Source organism: Bubalus kerabau, chromosome 18, assembly GCF_029407905.1.
Source record: "Bubalus kerabau isolate K-KA32 ecotype Philippines breed swamp buffalo chromosome 18, PCC_UOA_SB_1v2, whole genome shotgun sequence".
Classification (NCBI taxonomy): Eukaryota; Metazoa; Chordata; class Mammalia; order Artiodactyla; family Bovidae; genus Bubalus; species Bubalus kerabau.
In genome coordinates, this window is record NC_073641.1 from 1,873,345 (window position 1) to 1,887,703 (window position 14,359).

Genomic DNA, 14,359 nt, shown 5'->3' on the forward strand with positions numbered 1-14,359 from the left:
TCGGACTCGGGCGAAGTGGTCCCTCCTTGGCGTTTGGAGTTGAGTCTCTCCAATCATTAGTGACGTGGAGCAAGATGACCGTTTGGAAATGCAGATGCAATTCTGTCACCATCCTGCTCCAACGGCTCTTGTATTTTCCCATCATATTGAAGATACGACCAATTCCCTTCATGCCTGCTCCTCACGTTCTTCTCGGATGTCTTTTCCCTGGAATGCCCTCTGCACTCTTTGGCTTCCATCCCATAGGGCATTTTCATTTCTTGAACGTCCTAAGTTTCCCTGGTCACCTAGACTTCCAGGATGCTGTTTTCCCTGCCTGAAATTCTTCCTGCATCTCAACCCTGGTTTACGTAGGTTCAACCTATGGACCTCAACGCAATGGTTACTCTGAAAAGCCTTCCCTGACACCCAGGTTTTGGTGAGGGTAGAGGCCCCTCGACAAGTTCTCCAAGGATCTGCCTGTGATGTATCATTAGATTCGTCTCAGTGAAAGCAGGAACTCTGTGTCTGCTTCTCTCCGCCTTCTAGTTCCAGAAACTTATTACATGCCTCCCAGCTCATCGTAGGTGCTCAGGATTTACTTAGTGTGTGAAAGACAGAAAAGTTCTTGGAAGCCTCAAGGTGTCACTTGGCTCGGCACTTTTGATCTCTTTGTGTATTTGGCGATTCCATTCTTTCCTTTCCTGGGTTCATGTGTACGCTATATTCAAGGCACAATCTAAGGCATTAAGACATATCCATCAGTATGGGTTCTTGCTTTCAAGGAACTCGTACAGCAGATTTCTACAGTTTAGGGCTTTTCAAATGCTCTAGAAGAATGTGAACGTTCAGTGTGATCCATTTTCATTTCCAAGAAAGATCGTTTGACTTCCATAGCAAAGGTGGAGACCTTCCGACGTGTAGTCCAATACTTAGACCTTGACCATGTCAGGCAAGTCTTGCGGTTCCTTCTGGAGGTGTGTGGCTCTTGCAGAAACGTGAAGATCTTCCATCGTCCTCGGACTTTGGTGTCATTTGCAATCATCAAGAAAGCTTCCAGGTATAGGTTCCAGACCACCACCGCACACACTCGGTAGGCAACGGAGTGGATTCCAGGAATATGCGTTGTTAACCAGCATCACCGTTGATATTGTTGCTGCACGCTCTATGCAGTGGCCAGGGCCTGGATTGTCCACTGGGTCTCATGTGGAATGGAAAGAAGGGCTTCCCCCACCCCCCACCCCACCCCCCACTGTTGACAGCCTTGTGACTAGAAACGGGCCCCGAAACAAGAATCAGACAAACCAGATAAGCCCAGATGGTAGTCCATGAGATGAAGGAACTGAGCAGCTGGTTGGGATGGCGCCAAGGGGAAAGGTTGCTCTTTTTGTCTCCCGCTCTACTCCTTTCTTCCTGGACGCCTTAGGGGTTCATCATGGAGATTTGAAATAAAGTTCACCAAAGTCATATGTGTTGAATCAAGATTTTGCATTTCACCATCTCTCAAAAACGAAGAGTGCTTAACCTGCACAGGTTTCTTTCAAAAAAGTCAATTGCTTTTCAGTTCTGGGGTTTCTCTCTTGCCTTGTTCAAGTAGCCTTAAGAGTAAAAATCAACGAAAACTAAAGAAAGATTCCAAGATACCAACAAAGGACACCTTCTGTTTCTTCAATCATCTTTCCACTTAGTAGCACACGAGCTCTTTTCTTTGTATTTTGCCTAGGGAATTCGCAATGTGCTGGTTCAGATGGCAAGGCATCCGCCCGCAGGAGACTCGGGTTTGACCCCTGGGTCGGGAAGATCCCCTGGAGAAGGTAATGGCAACCCACTCCAGTATTCTCGCCTGGGAAATGCCACGGACAGAGGAGCCTGATGGGCCGCACTCCATGGGTCCTATAAGAGTTGGGCTCAACCCAGCAACTACGAACAGAAGTATTTCCAAAGACCACACTCGTGTGTGTGTGTGTGTGTGTGTGTGTGTGTGTCTGTCTGTCTGTCTGTCTGTGTGCCTGCCTGTGGTTCGTCTGCTCTCTCAGGAAGGTCGGGTGCTTGGCGGGCGGCGTGGGGACAAGGGGGGCGCCTCGGTAGGGCAAAGGGGCGGGGCTGAGGCGCTCCGGTCGACCGCGCCTCCGTGGCTCCCGGTGGGTTTGGGCAGCGGGCAGGTGCCGGGCAAGTTGGGCGCTCAAGATTCGCTGAGCCTAGGCCCGCAGGAGGTTCAGAGGCCCCCGGGCCGCGGGGATCGGGAGGCGGCGGGCCCCGAAGACCGACACCTCCGGGGTCGCGCGGCCCTGAGCGGCGAACGGGATGGGGGGGGAGGGGGAGGCCCCGCTCAGCCAGCGCGGCCGGGTCTGGAGTGGCCGGGGGTGGGAGGGCGCCGAGACCTCCGCACCCCTCAGCCCACCCCCCAGGCCCCGCGCGCACGCACGCACGCCCTCCCGGTCACTGGGGGGTCCTGGAAGCCCATCGGGCCCCCGGGCCCGGCCAGGCGGTTGCTGGTCTGGTGTTGGCGGTGTTCGGGGGCCGGGCCGGCGTCAGCAGGCTGGAGTGCTGTCGCGGGTCGTGCGGCTCAAGTACAGCACGGCCCCCCGAGGAGAGGGGCGGCCCGTTGGCCCGACCTGCAGGTCAGAGCGAAAGGGAGGCGAAGCGCAAGGCTCTTAGGGCGCCCCGCGGCGGCCGCGCCCGTCTCCGGCCCTATCGGCCTGAAGGCGCCCGATCTCGTCTGATCTCGGAAGCTAAGCAGGGTCGGGCCTGTTCAGTATCTTGGATGGGAGACCACCTGGGAATTCCGGGTGCTGGAGGCTTTTTTGCCTACCAGAAGAGGTCCTTTAGCCCCCGCCCCGCGTCCCAATTCTTGGACCCACACCCCCCTCGCCCCCCCGCCACCCCCGCAGCCCCAGCCCCTCCCGGGGCGGGGGGAGTGAGTGGGTGGCCGGGGCCCCGACTCCCGCTGCAGACCTGGGTTGCCTCCCCGCGGCCCGCGAGCCCCTCCGCCTTCGCTTTCGGCTTTCAGGAAACCGGACGACCGGCCGTCCCGTCTCCCTCTGGGGCTCCTTTGGCTTGCCTCAGGCAATCCCGGGGCTTGCACCGACTCCAGCCAGAGCCCCAGCCCCCGCCCCACCCCCAGCCTCGCAGGCGATCGCGCATGCGCATGCGAGCGCGCGCACAGATCGATGTGCCCAAACGGGGCATCTAGCTTGTTGGCTTGTACTGGGGGTGGATCTATGCCTGGGAGTGGGACTGCTGAACCATAGGCTACTTCTACTTTTAGTTCCTTCGCGAACCTCCATACTCTTTTCCATCCCGGCTGTACCAACTCCCATTCCTACTCAGCGTGGAGGAGAGTTCCCTTTGCTCCACAGCTTCTCCAGCATCTGCTATGGACAGACATTGCAATGAGGCCCAATCGGACTCGGGCGAAGTGGTCCCTCCTTGGCGTTTGGAGTTGAGTCTCTCCAATCATTAGTGACGTGGAGCAAGATGACCGTTTGGAAATGCAGATGCAATTCTGTCACCATCCTGCTCCAACGGCTCTTGTATTTTCCCATCATATTGAAGATACGACCAATTCCCTTCATGCCTGCTCCTCACGTTCTTCTCGGATGTCTTTTCCCTGGAATGCCCTCTGCACTCTTTGGCTTCCATCCCATAGGGCATTTTCATTTCTTGAACGTCCTAAGTTTCCCTGGTCACCTAGACTTCCAGGATGCTGTTTTCCCTGCCTGAAATTCTTCCTGCATCTCAACCCTGGTTTACGTAGGTTCAACCTATGGACCTCAACGCAATGGTTACTCTGAAAAGCCTTCCCTGACACCCAGGTTTTGGTGAGGGTAGAGGCCCCTCGACAAGTTCTCCAAGGATCTGCCTGTGATGTATCATTAGATTCGTCTCAGTGAAAGCAGGAACTCTGTGTCTGCTTCTCTCCGCCTTCTAGTTCCAGAAACTTATTACATGCCTCCCAGCTCATCGTAGGTGCTCAGGATTTACTTAGTGTGTGAAAGACAGAAAAGTTCTTGGAAGCCTCAAGGTGTCACTTGGCTCGGCACTTTTGATCTCTTTGTGTATTTGGCGATTCCATTCTTTCCTTTCCTGGGTTCATGTGTACGCTATATTCAAGGCACAATCTAAGGCATTAAGACATATCCATCAGTATGGGTTCTTGCTTTCAAGGAACTCGTACAGCAGATTTCTACAGTTTAGGGCTTTTCAAATGCTCTAGAAGAATGTGAACGTTCAGTGTGATCCATTTTCATTTCCAAGAAAGATCGTTTGACTTCCATAGCAAAGGTGGAGACCTTCCGACGTGTAGTCCAATACTTAGACCTTGACCATGTCAGGCAAGTCTTGCGGTTCCTTCTGGAGGTGTGTGGCTCTTGCAGAAACGTGAAGATCTTCCATCGTCCTCGGACTTTGGTGTCATTTGCAATCATCAAGAAAGCTTCCAGGTATAGGTTCCAGACCACCACCGCACACACTCGGTAGGCAACGGAGTGGATTCCAGGAATATGCGTTGTTAACCAGCATCACCGTTGATATTGTTGCTGCACGCTCTATGCAGTGGCCAGGGCCTGGATTGTCCACTGGGTCTCATGTGGAATGGAAAGAAGGGCTTCCCCCACCCCCCACCCCACCCCCCACTGTTGACAGCCTTGTGACTAGAAACGGGCCCCGAAACAAGAATCAGACAAACCAGATAAGCCCAGATGGTAGTCCATGAGATGAAGGAACTAAGCAGCTGGTTGGGATGGCGCCAAGGGGAAAGGTTGCTCTTTTTGTCTCCCGCTCTACTCCTTTCTTCCTGGACGCCTTAGGGGTTCATCATGGAGATTTGAAATAAAGTTCACCAAAGTCATATGTGTTGAATCAAGATTTTGCATTTCACCATCTCTCAAAAACGAAGAGTGCTTAACCTGCACAGGTTTCTTTCAAAAAAGTCAATTGCTTTTCAGTTCTGGGGTTTCTCTCTTGCCTTGTTCAAGTAGCCTTAAGAGTAAAAATCAACGAAAACTAAAGAAAGATTCCAAGATACCAACAAAGGACACCTTCTGTTTCTTCAATCATCTTTCCACTTAGTAGCACACGAGCTCTTTTCTTTGTATTTTGCCTAGGGAATTCGCAATGTGCTGGTTCAGATGGCAAGGCATCCGCCCGCAGGAGACTCGGGTTTGACCCCTGGGTCGGGAAGATCCCCTGGAGAAGGTAATGGCAACCCACTCCAGTATTCTCGCCTGGGAAATGCCACGGACAGAGGAGCCTGATGGGCCGCACTCCATGGGTCCTATAAGAGTTGGGCTCAACCCAGCAACTACGAACAGAAGTATTTCCAAAGACCACACTCGTGTGTGTGTGTGTGTGTGTGTCTGTCTGTCTGTCTGTCTGTCTGTCTGTCTGTGTGCCTGCCTGTGGTTCGTCTGCTCTCTCAGGAAGGTCGGGTGCTTGGCGGGCGGCGTGGGGACAAGGGGGGCGCCTCGGTAGGGCAAAGGGGCGGGGCTGAGGCGCTCCGGTCGACCGCGCCTCCGTGGCTCCCGGTGGGTTTGGGCAGCGGGCAGGTGCCGGGCAAGTTGGGCGCTCAAGATTCGCTGAGCCTAGGCCCGCAGGAGGTTCAGAGGCCCCCGGGCCGCGGGGATCGGGAGGCGGCGGGCCCCGAAGACCGACACCTCCGGGGTCGCGCGGCCCTGAGCGGCGAACGGGATGGGGGTGGAGGGGGGAGGCGCCGCTCAGCCAGCGCGGCCGGGTCTGGAGTGGCCGGGGGTGGGAGGGCGCCGAGACCTCCGCACCCCTCAGCCCACCCCCCAGGCCCCGCGCGCACGCACGCACGCCCTCCCGGTCACTGGGGGGTCCTGGAAGCCCATCGGGCCCCCGGGCCCGGCCAGGCGGTTGCTGGTCTGGTGTTGGCGGTGTTCGGGGGCCGGGCCGGCGTCAGCAGGCTGGAGTGCGGTCGCGGGTCGTGCGGCTCAAGTACAGCACGGCCCCCCGAGGAGAGGGGCGGCCCGTTGGCCCGACCTGCAGGTCAGAGCGAAAGGGAGGCGAAGCGCAAGGCTCTTAGGGCGCCCCGCGGCGGCCGCGCCCGTCTCCGGCCCTATCGGCCTGAAGGCGCCCGATCTCGTCTGATCTCGGAAGCTAAGCAGGGTCGGGCCTGTTCAGTATCTTGGATGGGAGACCACCTGGGAATTCCGGGTGCTGGAGGCTTTTTTGCCTACCAGAAGAGGTCCTTTAGCCCCCGCCCCGCGTCCCAATTCTTGGACCCACACCCCCCTCGCCCCCCCGCCACCCCCGCAGCCCCAGCCCCTCCCGGGGCGGGGGGAGTGAGTGGGTGGCCGGGGCCCCGACTCCCGCTGCAGACCTGGGTTGCCTCCCCGCGGCCCGCGAGCCCCTCCGCCTTCGCTTTCGGCTTTCAGGAAACCGGACGACCGGCCGTCCCGTCTCCCTCTGGGGCTCCTTTGGCTTGCCTCAGGCAATCCCGGGGCTTGCACCGACTCCAGCCAGAGCCCCAGCCCCCGCCCCACCCCCAGCCTCGCAGGCGATCGCGCATGCGCATGCGAGCGCGCGCACAGATCGATGTGCCCAAACGGGGCATCTAGCTTGTTGGCTTGTACTGGGGGTGGATCTATGCCTGGGAGTGGGACTGCTGAACCATAGGCTACTTCTACTTTTAGTTCCTTCGCGAACCTCCATACTCTTTTCCATCCCGGCTGTACCAACTCCCATTCCTACTCAGCGTGGAGGAGAGTTCCCTTTGCTCCACAGCTTCTCCAGCATCTGCTATGGACAGACATTGCAATGAGGCCCAATCGGACTCGGGCGAAGTGGTCCCTCCTTGGCGTTTGGAGTTGAGTCTCTCCAATCATTAGTGACGTGGAGCAAGATGACCGTTTGGAAATGCAGATGCAATTCTGTCACCATCCTGCTCCAACGGCTCTTGTATTTTCCCATCATATTGAAGATACGACCAATTCCCTTCATGCCTGCTCCTCACGTTCTTCTCGGATGTCTTTTCCCTGGAATGCCCTCTGCACTCTTTGGCTTCCATCCCATAGGGCATTTTCATTTCTTGAACGTCCTAAGTTTCCCTGGTCACCTAGACTTCCAGGATGCTGTTTTCCCTGCCTGAAATTCTTCCTGCATCTCAACCCTGGTTTACGTAGGTTCAACCTATGGACCTCAACGCAATGGTTACTCTGAAAAGCCTTCCCTGACACCCAGGTTTTGGTGAGGGTAGAGGCCCCTCGACAAGTTCTCCAAGGATCTGCCTGTGATGTATCATTAGATTCGTCTCAGTGAAAGCAGGAACTCTGTGTCTGCTTCTCTCCGCCTTCTAGTTCCAGAAACTTATTACATGCCTCCCAGCTCATCGTAGGTGCTCAGGATTTACTTAGTGTGTGAAAGACAGAAAAGTTCTTGGAAGCCTCAAGGTGTCACTTGGCTCGGCACTTTTGATCTCTTTGTGTATTTGGCGATTCCATTCTTTCCTTTCCTGGGTTCATGTGTACGCTATATTCAAGGCACAATCTAAGGCATTAAGACATATCCATCAGTATGGGTTCTTGCTTTCAAGGAACTCGTACAGCAGATTTCTACAGTTTAGGGCTTTTCAAATGCTCTAGAAGAATGTGCACGTTCAGTGTGATCCATTTTCATTTCCAAGAAAGATCGTTTGACTTCCATAGCAAAGGTGGAGACCTTCCGACGTGTAGTCCAATACTTAGACCTTGACCATGTCAGGCAAGTCTTGCGGTTCCTTCTGGAGGTGTGTGGCTCTTGCAGAAACGTGAAGATCTTCCATCGTCCTCGGACTTTGGTGTCATTTGCAATCATCAAGAAAGCTTCCAGGTATAGGTTCCAGACCACCACCGCACACACTCGGTAGGCAACGGAGTGGATTCCAGGAATATGCGTTGTTAACCAGCATCACCGTTGATATTGTTGCTGCACGCTCTATGCAGTGGCCAGGGCCTGGATTGTCCACTGGGTCTCATGTGGAATGGAAAGAAGGGCTTCCCCCACCCCCCACCCCACCCCCCACTGTTGACAGCCTTGTGACTAGAAACGGGCCCCGAAACAAGAATCAGACAAACCAGATAAGCCCAGATGGTAGTCCATGAGATGAAGGAACTAAGCAGCTGGTTGGGATGGCGCCAAGGGGAAAGGTTGCTCTTTTTGTCTCCCGCTCTACTCCTTTCTTCCTGGACGCCTTAGGGGTTCATCATGGAGATTTGAAATAAAGTTCACCAAAGTCATATGTGTTGAATCAAGATTTTGCATTTCACCATCTCTCAAAAACGAAGAGTGCTTAACCTGCACAGGTTTCTTTCAAAAAAGTCAATTGCTTTTCAGTTCTGGGGTTTCTCTCTTGCCTTGTTCAAGTAGCCTTAAGAGTAAAAATCAACGAAAACTAAAGAAAGATTCCAAGATACCAACAAAGGACACCTTCTGTTTCTTCAATCATCTTTCCACTTAGTAGCACACGAGCTCTTTTCTTTGTATTTTGCCTAGGGAATTCGCAATGTGCTGGTTCAGATGGCAAGGCATCCGCCCGCAGGAGACTCGGGTTTGATCCCTGGGTCGGGAAGATCCCCTGGAGAAGGTAATGGCAACCCACTCCAGTATTCTCGCCTGGGAAATGCCACGGACAGAGGAGCCTGATGGGCCGCACTCCATGGGTCCTATAAGAGTTGGGCTCAACCCAGCAACTATGAACAGAAGTATTTCCAAAGACCACACTCGTGTGTTTGTGTGTGTGTGTGTGTGTGTGTGTGTCTGTCTGTGTGCCTGCCTGTGGTTCGTCTGCTCTCTCAGGAAGGTCGGGTGCTTGGCGGGCGGCGTGGGGACAAGGGGGGCGCCTCGGTAGGGCAAAGGGGCGGGGCTGAGGCGCTCCGGTCGACCGCGCCTCCGTGGCTCCCGGTGGGTTTGGGCAGCGGGCAGGTGCCGGGCAAGTTGGGCGCTCAAGATTCGCTGCGCCTAGGCCCGCAGGAGGTTCAGAGGCCCCCGGGCCGCGGGGATCGGGAGGCGGCGGGCCCCGAAGACCGACACCTCCGGGGTCGCGCGGCCCTGAGCAGCGAACGGGATGGGGGGGGAGGCCCCGCTCAGCCAGCGCGGCCGGGTCTGGAGTGGCCGGGGGTGGGAGGGCGCCGAGACCTCCGCACCCCTCAGCCCACCCCCCAGGCCCCGCGCGCACGCACGCACGCCCTCCCGGTCACTGGGGGGTCCTGGAAGCCCATCGGGCCCCCGGGCCCGGCCAGGCGGTTGCTGGTCTGGTGTTGGCGGTGTTCGGGGGCCGGGCCGGCGTCAGCAGGCTGGAGTGCGGTCGCGGGTCGTGCGGCTCAAGTACAGCACGGCCCCCCGAGGAGAGGGGCGGCCCGTTGGCCCGACCTGCAGGTCAGAGCGAAAGGGAGGCGAAGCGCAAGGCTCTTTGGGCGCCCCGCGGCGGCCGCGTCCGTCTCCGGCCCTACCGGCCTGAAGGCGCCCGATCTCGTCTGATCTCGGAAGCTAAGCAGGGTCGGGCCTGTTCAGTATCTTGGATGGGAGACCACCTGGGAATTCCGGGTGCTGGAGGCTTTTTTGCCTACCAGAAGAGGTCCTTTAGCCCCCGCCCCGCGTCCCAATTCTTGGACCCACACCCCCCTCGCCCCCCCGCCACCCCCGCAGCCCCAGCCCCTCCCGGGGCGGGGGGAGTGAGTGGGTGGCCGGGGCCCCGACTCCCGCTGCAGACCTGGGTTGCCTCCCCGCGGCCCGCGAGCCCCTCCGCCTTCGCTTTCGGCTTTCAGGAAACCAGACGACCGGCCGTCCCGTCTCCCTCTGGGGCTCCTTTGGCTTGCCTCAGGCAATCCCGGGGCTTGCACCGACTCCAGCCAGAGCCCCAGCCCCCGCCCCACCCCCAGCCTCGCAGGCGATCGCGCATGCGCATGCGAGCGCGCGCACAGATCGATGTGCCCAAACGGGGCATCTGGCTTGTTGGCTTGGACTGGGGGTGGATCTATGCCTGGGAGTGGGACTGCTGAACCATAGGCTACTTCTACTTTTAGTTCCTTCGCGAACCTCCATACTCTTTTCCATCCCGGCTGTACCAACTCCCATTCCTACTCAGCGTGGAGGAGAGTTCCCTTTGCTCCACAGCTTCTCCAGCATCTGCTATGGACAGACATTGCAATGAGGCCCAGTTGGACTCGGGCGAAGTGGTCCCTCCTTGGCGTTTGGAGTTGAGTCTCTCCAATCATTAGTGACGTGGAGCAAGATGACCGTTTGGAAATGCAGATGCAATTCTGTCACCATCCTGCTCCAACGGCTCTTCTATTTTCCCACCATATTGAAAATATGACCAATTCCCTTCATGCTTGCTCCTCACGTTCTTCTCGGATGTCTTTTCCCTGGAGATTATTTAGTATAGCTGATCTGGAACCCTTGTTTTTTAATTCTCAGCATTACTGTTCTTTGCTCGCTTTTACTTATATTTGTTTTTTAAATGCTTAAATATTGCAGTGTATAGGGTAAAAAAAAAAAACAAAAACTCTCTCTTCCAACAGACTTCCCTCCCACTCTTCCATGTTGTCCAACTTTTTAGGGGAAACCACTATTGATAGTTGGGCTTCTCTGGTGGCTCAACCGGTAAAGAACCCACCTGCTGATGCAGGAGACATAAAGAGACGTGGGTTTAATCCCTGGGATGGGAAGATTCCCTGGAGGAGGGCATGGCGACCCACTCTAATATTCTTGCCTGGAAAATTCCACGGACAGAGGAGCCTGGAGGCCTACAGTCTGTGGAGTTGCAAAGAGTCAGACAAGACTGGGCACTTGTGCACTCACTATTATCAGTTTGCTGTATACATATGCAAATTCCATGTGTGTGTCTTAAGTACTGATACATTCATTCACATACATATGGGTATATACACGGTCCAAGATTTTTTAAATTTGTATTATATTTAATTTTTATTGAATTATAATTGACATACAATATAATGTTAGTTTCAGGTGTACAACATAGTGATTTGACAGTTTTTTAATTTTAATTATTTTTTTATTGAAGGATTTTGCTTGACAGAATTTTGTTGTTTTCTATCAAACCTCAACATGAATCAGCCATAGGTATGCATATATCCCCTCCCTTTGGAACCTCCCTCCCCTCTCTCTTGGAGAAGGCGATGGCACCCCACTCCAGTACTCTTGCCTGGAGAATCCCATGGACGGAGGAGCCTGGTAGGCTGCAGTCCATGGGGTCGCGAAGAGTCGAACACGACTGAGCGACTTCACTTTCACTTTTCACTTGCATGCATTGGAGAAGGAAATGGCAACCCACTCCAGTGTTCTTGCCTGGAGAATCCCAGGGACCGGGGAGCCTGTTGGGCTGCCGTCTATGGGGTCGCACAGAGTCGGACACGACTGAAGTGACTTGGCAGCCCCTCTCTCTCCCCACCCCACCCCTCTAGGTTGATACAGTGCCCCTGTGTGAGTTTCCTGAGCCATGCAGCAAATTCCCATTGCCTATCTATTTTACATATGGCAGGCTAAGATTTTTGAAAATAGTTTTACTCCAAACTAGAACCTAACTAAACCAAACTAAAAATGGCGGGGGAGGGTGATAAAATGGGAGTTCTGAACAACAAAATAAATATCATTTCTAATAGAAATTGTTATTTCTCTTATCATTGCTCATCTAGAAATAATCATGAAATTTTTAAACATTTTTATTTATTTGACTGCACTGGGTCTTAGTTGTGCCATGTGGGTTCTTTAGCTGCAGCATGCAAACTCTTGCGGCATGTGGGATCTAGTTTCCTGAACGCAGATGGAACCCAGCCCCCTGCATTGGGAACACAGACTGAGCCACTGGGCCACCAGGGAATTCCCTAGAAATTCTCATAAAATTTGACAAAAGCTTTTCAGGCTTCCCAGGTGGAGCCAGTGTTAAAGAACTCACCTGCTGGGACTTCCCTGGTGGTCCAGGGGCTAAGACTCCATGCTCCCAATGCAGGGGGCCTGGGTTTGATTTCTGGTCAGGGAACTAGATCCCACATGCTTCAACTAAGGGTTCACATGCTTCAACAAAATTGCAACCAAATAAATTAAAAAAAGAAAACTCACTTGCTAATGCAGGTGATATAAAGGACACTGGGTTCGATCCGTGGGTCATGAAGATCCCTTGGAGGAGGTCATGGCAACCTACTCCAGTATTCTTGCCTGGAGAATCCCACAGACAGAGGAGCCTGGCCAGCTATAGTCCATGGGGTCTCCAAGAGTCGGACATGACTCGGTGACTAACACACATGAAGGGGTCCTCAGTGCTATGCATGGTGGGTAGGGTGGAATTTATTCTTTGGAACAGTCTGTTATCTCTTGCTTCATAGGATTAGTTTGGTACTTTAGAAAGATCATTCTGGGACCAGAATAGAGGATGGATTAGAGACAGTGAAACCAGCTGAGGGGTTACTGCAATGTGCCAGGCAAAGGGGGGTGAGTGTGTGAACTGAGAACGTGGAGCTGGATGTGCACAAGTCAAAGGAGAAAAGGGGTCTGGATGAAGAGACCTCGGAGGAAGACTCACAGAACCTAAAAACCAGTTGGATATGGAGGTGAAGGGGAGCTGGTAGACACTCTTCCTTCTCATCTCCTAAATCTTTAAAAAATGTTTATTAATTTATTTGACTGTGCTGGGTCTTAGTTGCAGCACACAAGGTCTTTAGTTGCAGTATGTGGGATTGAATTTCCTGGCCAGTGATAGAACCTGGGCCCCAGCCCTGGGAGCAAAGAGTCTTAGCCACTGGACCACCAGGGAAGTCCCTAAGATCTTTCTTTCTAAGCAGGAACTTTGTATCTCTTGCCAACTCTGGCCAGGTAACTGGGGCTCAATTAAAGTTTTCTTTATTTTTGTTCTAAATGTATTTCAGTTTTTTTCAATTAAAATTTTTGAAGAAATCCTTCATTTTGTTTTTTGGTTTTTGTTTTTTTTTTTTTTTTTTTTTTTATCCACTATACAATCCTAAGCAATTCCTGTTCATGTTTTGATTACCAAAATTTTAATGCTTTTTTTCCCTTCAAAGTATGATTTCAACTAATACAATAGTTCTTATTACTCACCCGGTCATTCAAAAGCTGATGGTTTAGGGGTGTCCAGGTACTCATCTTTGTCTGCATTTTGGGACCATTTGTGTTTTTTGGAGGTGGAAATGCCATCATGAAATAACTGAATATTCTTCGGTAAGAAAAACTATGTCTTCAGAAGAAATGAATCATACAATCTTCAGAATACTAAAAATACTAATACCATATAATCTTTTTCAGTACACTGGGACAGGGACTAGCGGGAGAGTGACATTTACTGGGAGTATTTTATATGTCAGGCACTTAACAGGTTTGTTCAGTTAAACCCATAACAATATGGTAAGGTGGTGGGTTTTAGCTTATTTTACAGATGAAGAAAATGAGGCTCACTTTGCTTTGCCCAGAGTTATACAGACAGTAGGTGGTGAAACAGAGAATCAGACCCGGGTCTGTTTAACTCTGTTTGATTTTCATTGGACCAAGCGGGAAAAATCAGAATCACTCTTAGCTAAGAACACACCATATTGGTCAGAAAGAAGTATTTATAAAATCACTGTGCAATCTGATCTACTCCATTTTGTCCCTTGTGACCTCCTTCTTCCTCTGTTAACTTTCTGACATCTAGCTAACAAGGGCTCTAGCTTGCTACCATGTTTAAGAAGTAGAATAGTACAATGGACAAGGCCAAGAATTTATATATGGACAGATTTGGGTTTATTGAGAAAAATACACTGGGGAAAATATACAGTACACCCAGTACTGTATATGTCTGCCTTCATTTTTGTGGCCTCACGGCATGTGGGATCTCAGTTCTCCCACCGGAGATGAACTCACATCCCTTGTATTGGAAATGTTGAGTCTTAACCATGACTGCTGTTGTTCAGTCGCTAAGTTGCGCCCAGCTCTTTGCAACTCCATGGACTGAAGTACACCAGGCTTCCCTGTCCTTCACTATCTCCAAGTTTGCTCAGACTCATGTCCATTGAGTTCGTGATGCCATCCAACCATCTCATCCTCTTTTGCCTCCCTTCTCCTCCTGCCTTCAATCTTTGCCAGCATCGGGGTCTTTTCCAAGGAGTCGGCTCTTTGCATCAGGTGGCCAAAGTTCTGGAGCTTCAGCTGCAGCATCAGTCCTCCCAATGAATATTCAGGGTTGATTTCCTTTAGGATGGACTCATTTGATCTCCTTGCTGTCCAAGGGAGTCTCAAAGGTCTTCTCCAGTACCACAATTAAAAGGCATCGATTCTTCAACGCTCAACCTTCTTTATGATCCAATTCTAACCATTGGACAGCCAGGGAAGTCCCTATGTATGTCTTCATTGGATTAAAGCACTCTAATTTCCACGA

General features: G+C 52.7%; 3 pseudogenes; all 3 read left to right on the plus strand.

Annotated features, from left to right (window-relative positions):
* The first annotated feature begins 2,660 nt into the window (after window positions 1-2,660).
* LOC129633441 (uncharacterized) lies at window positions 2,661-2,780 on the plus strand (annotated as a pseudogene).
* A 3,265-nt stretch (window positions 2,781-6,045) lies between these two features.
* Window positions 6,046-6,165, plus strand: LOC129633442 (uncharacterized; annotated as a pseudogene).
* A 3,246-nt stretch (window positions 6,166-9,411) lies between these two features.
* LOC129633552 (uncharacterized) lies at window positions 9,412-9,531 on the plus strand (annotated as a pseudogene).
* Window positions 9,532-14,359: the final 4,828 nt, after the last annotated feature.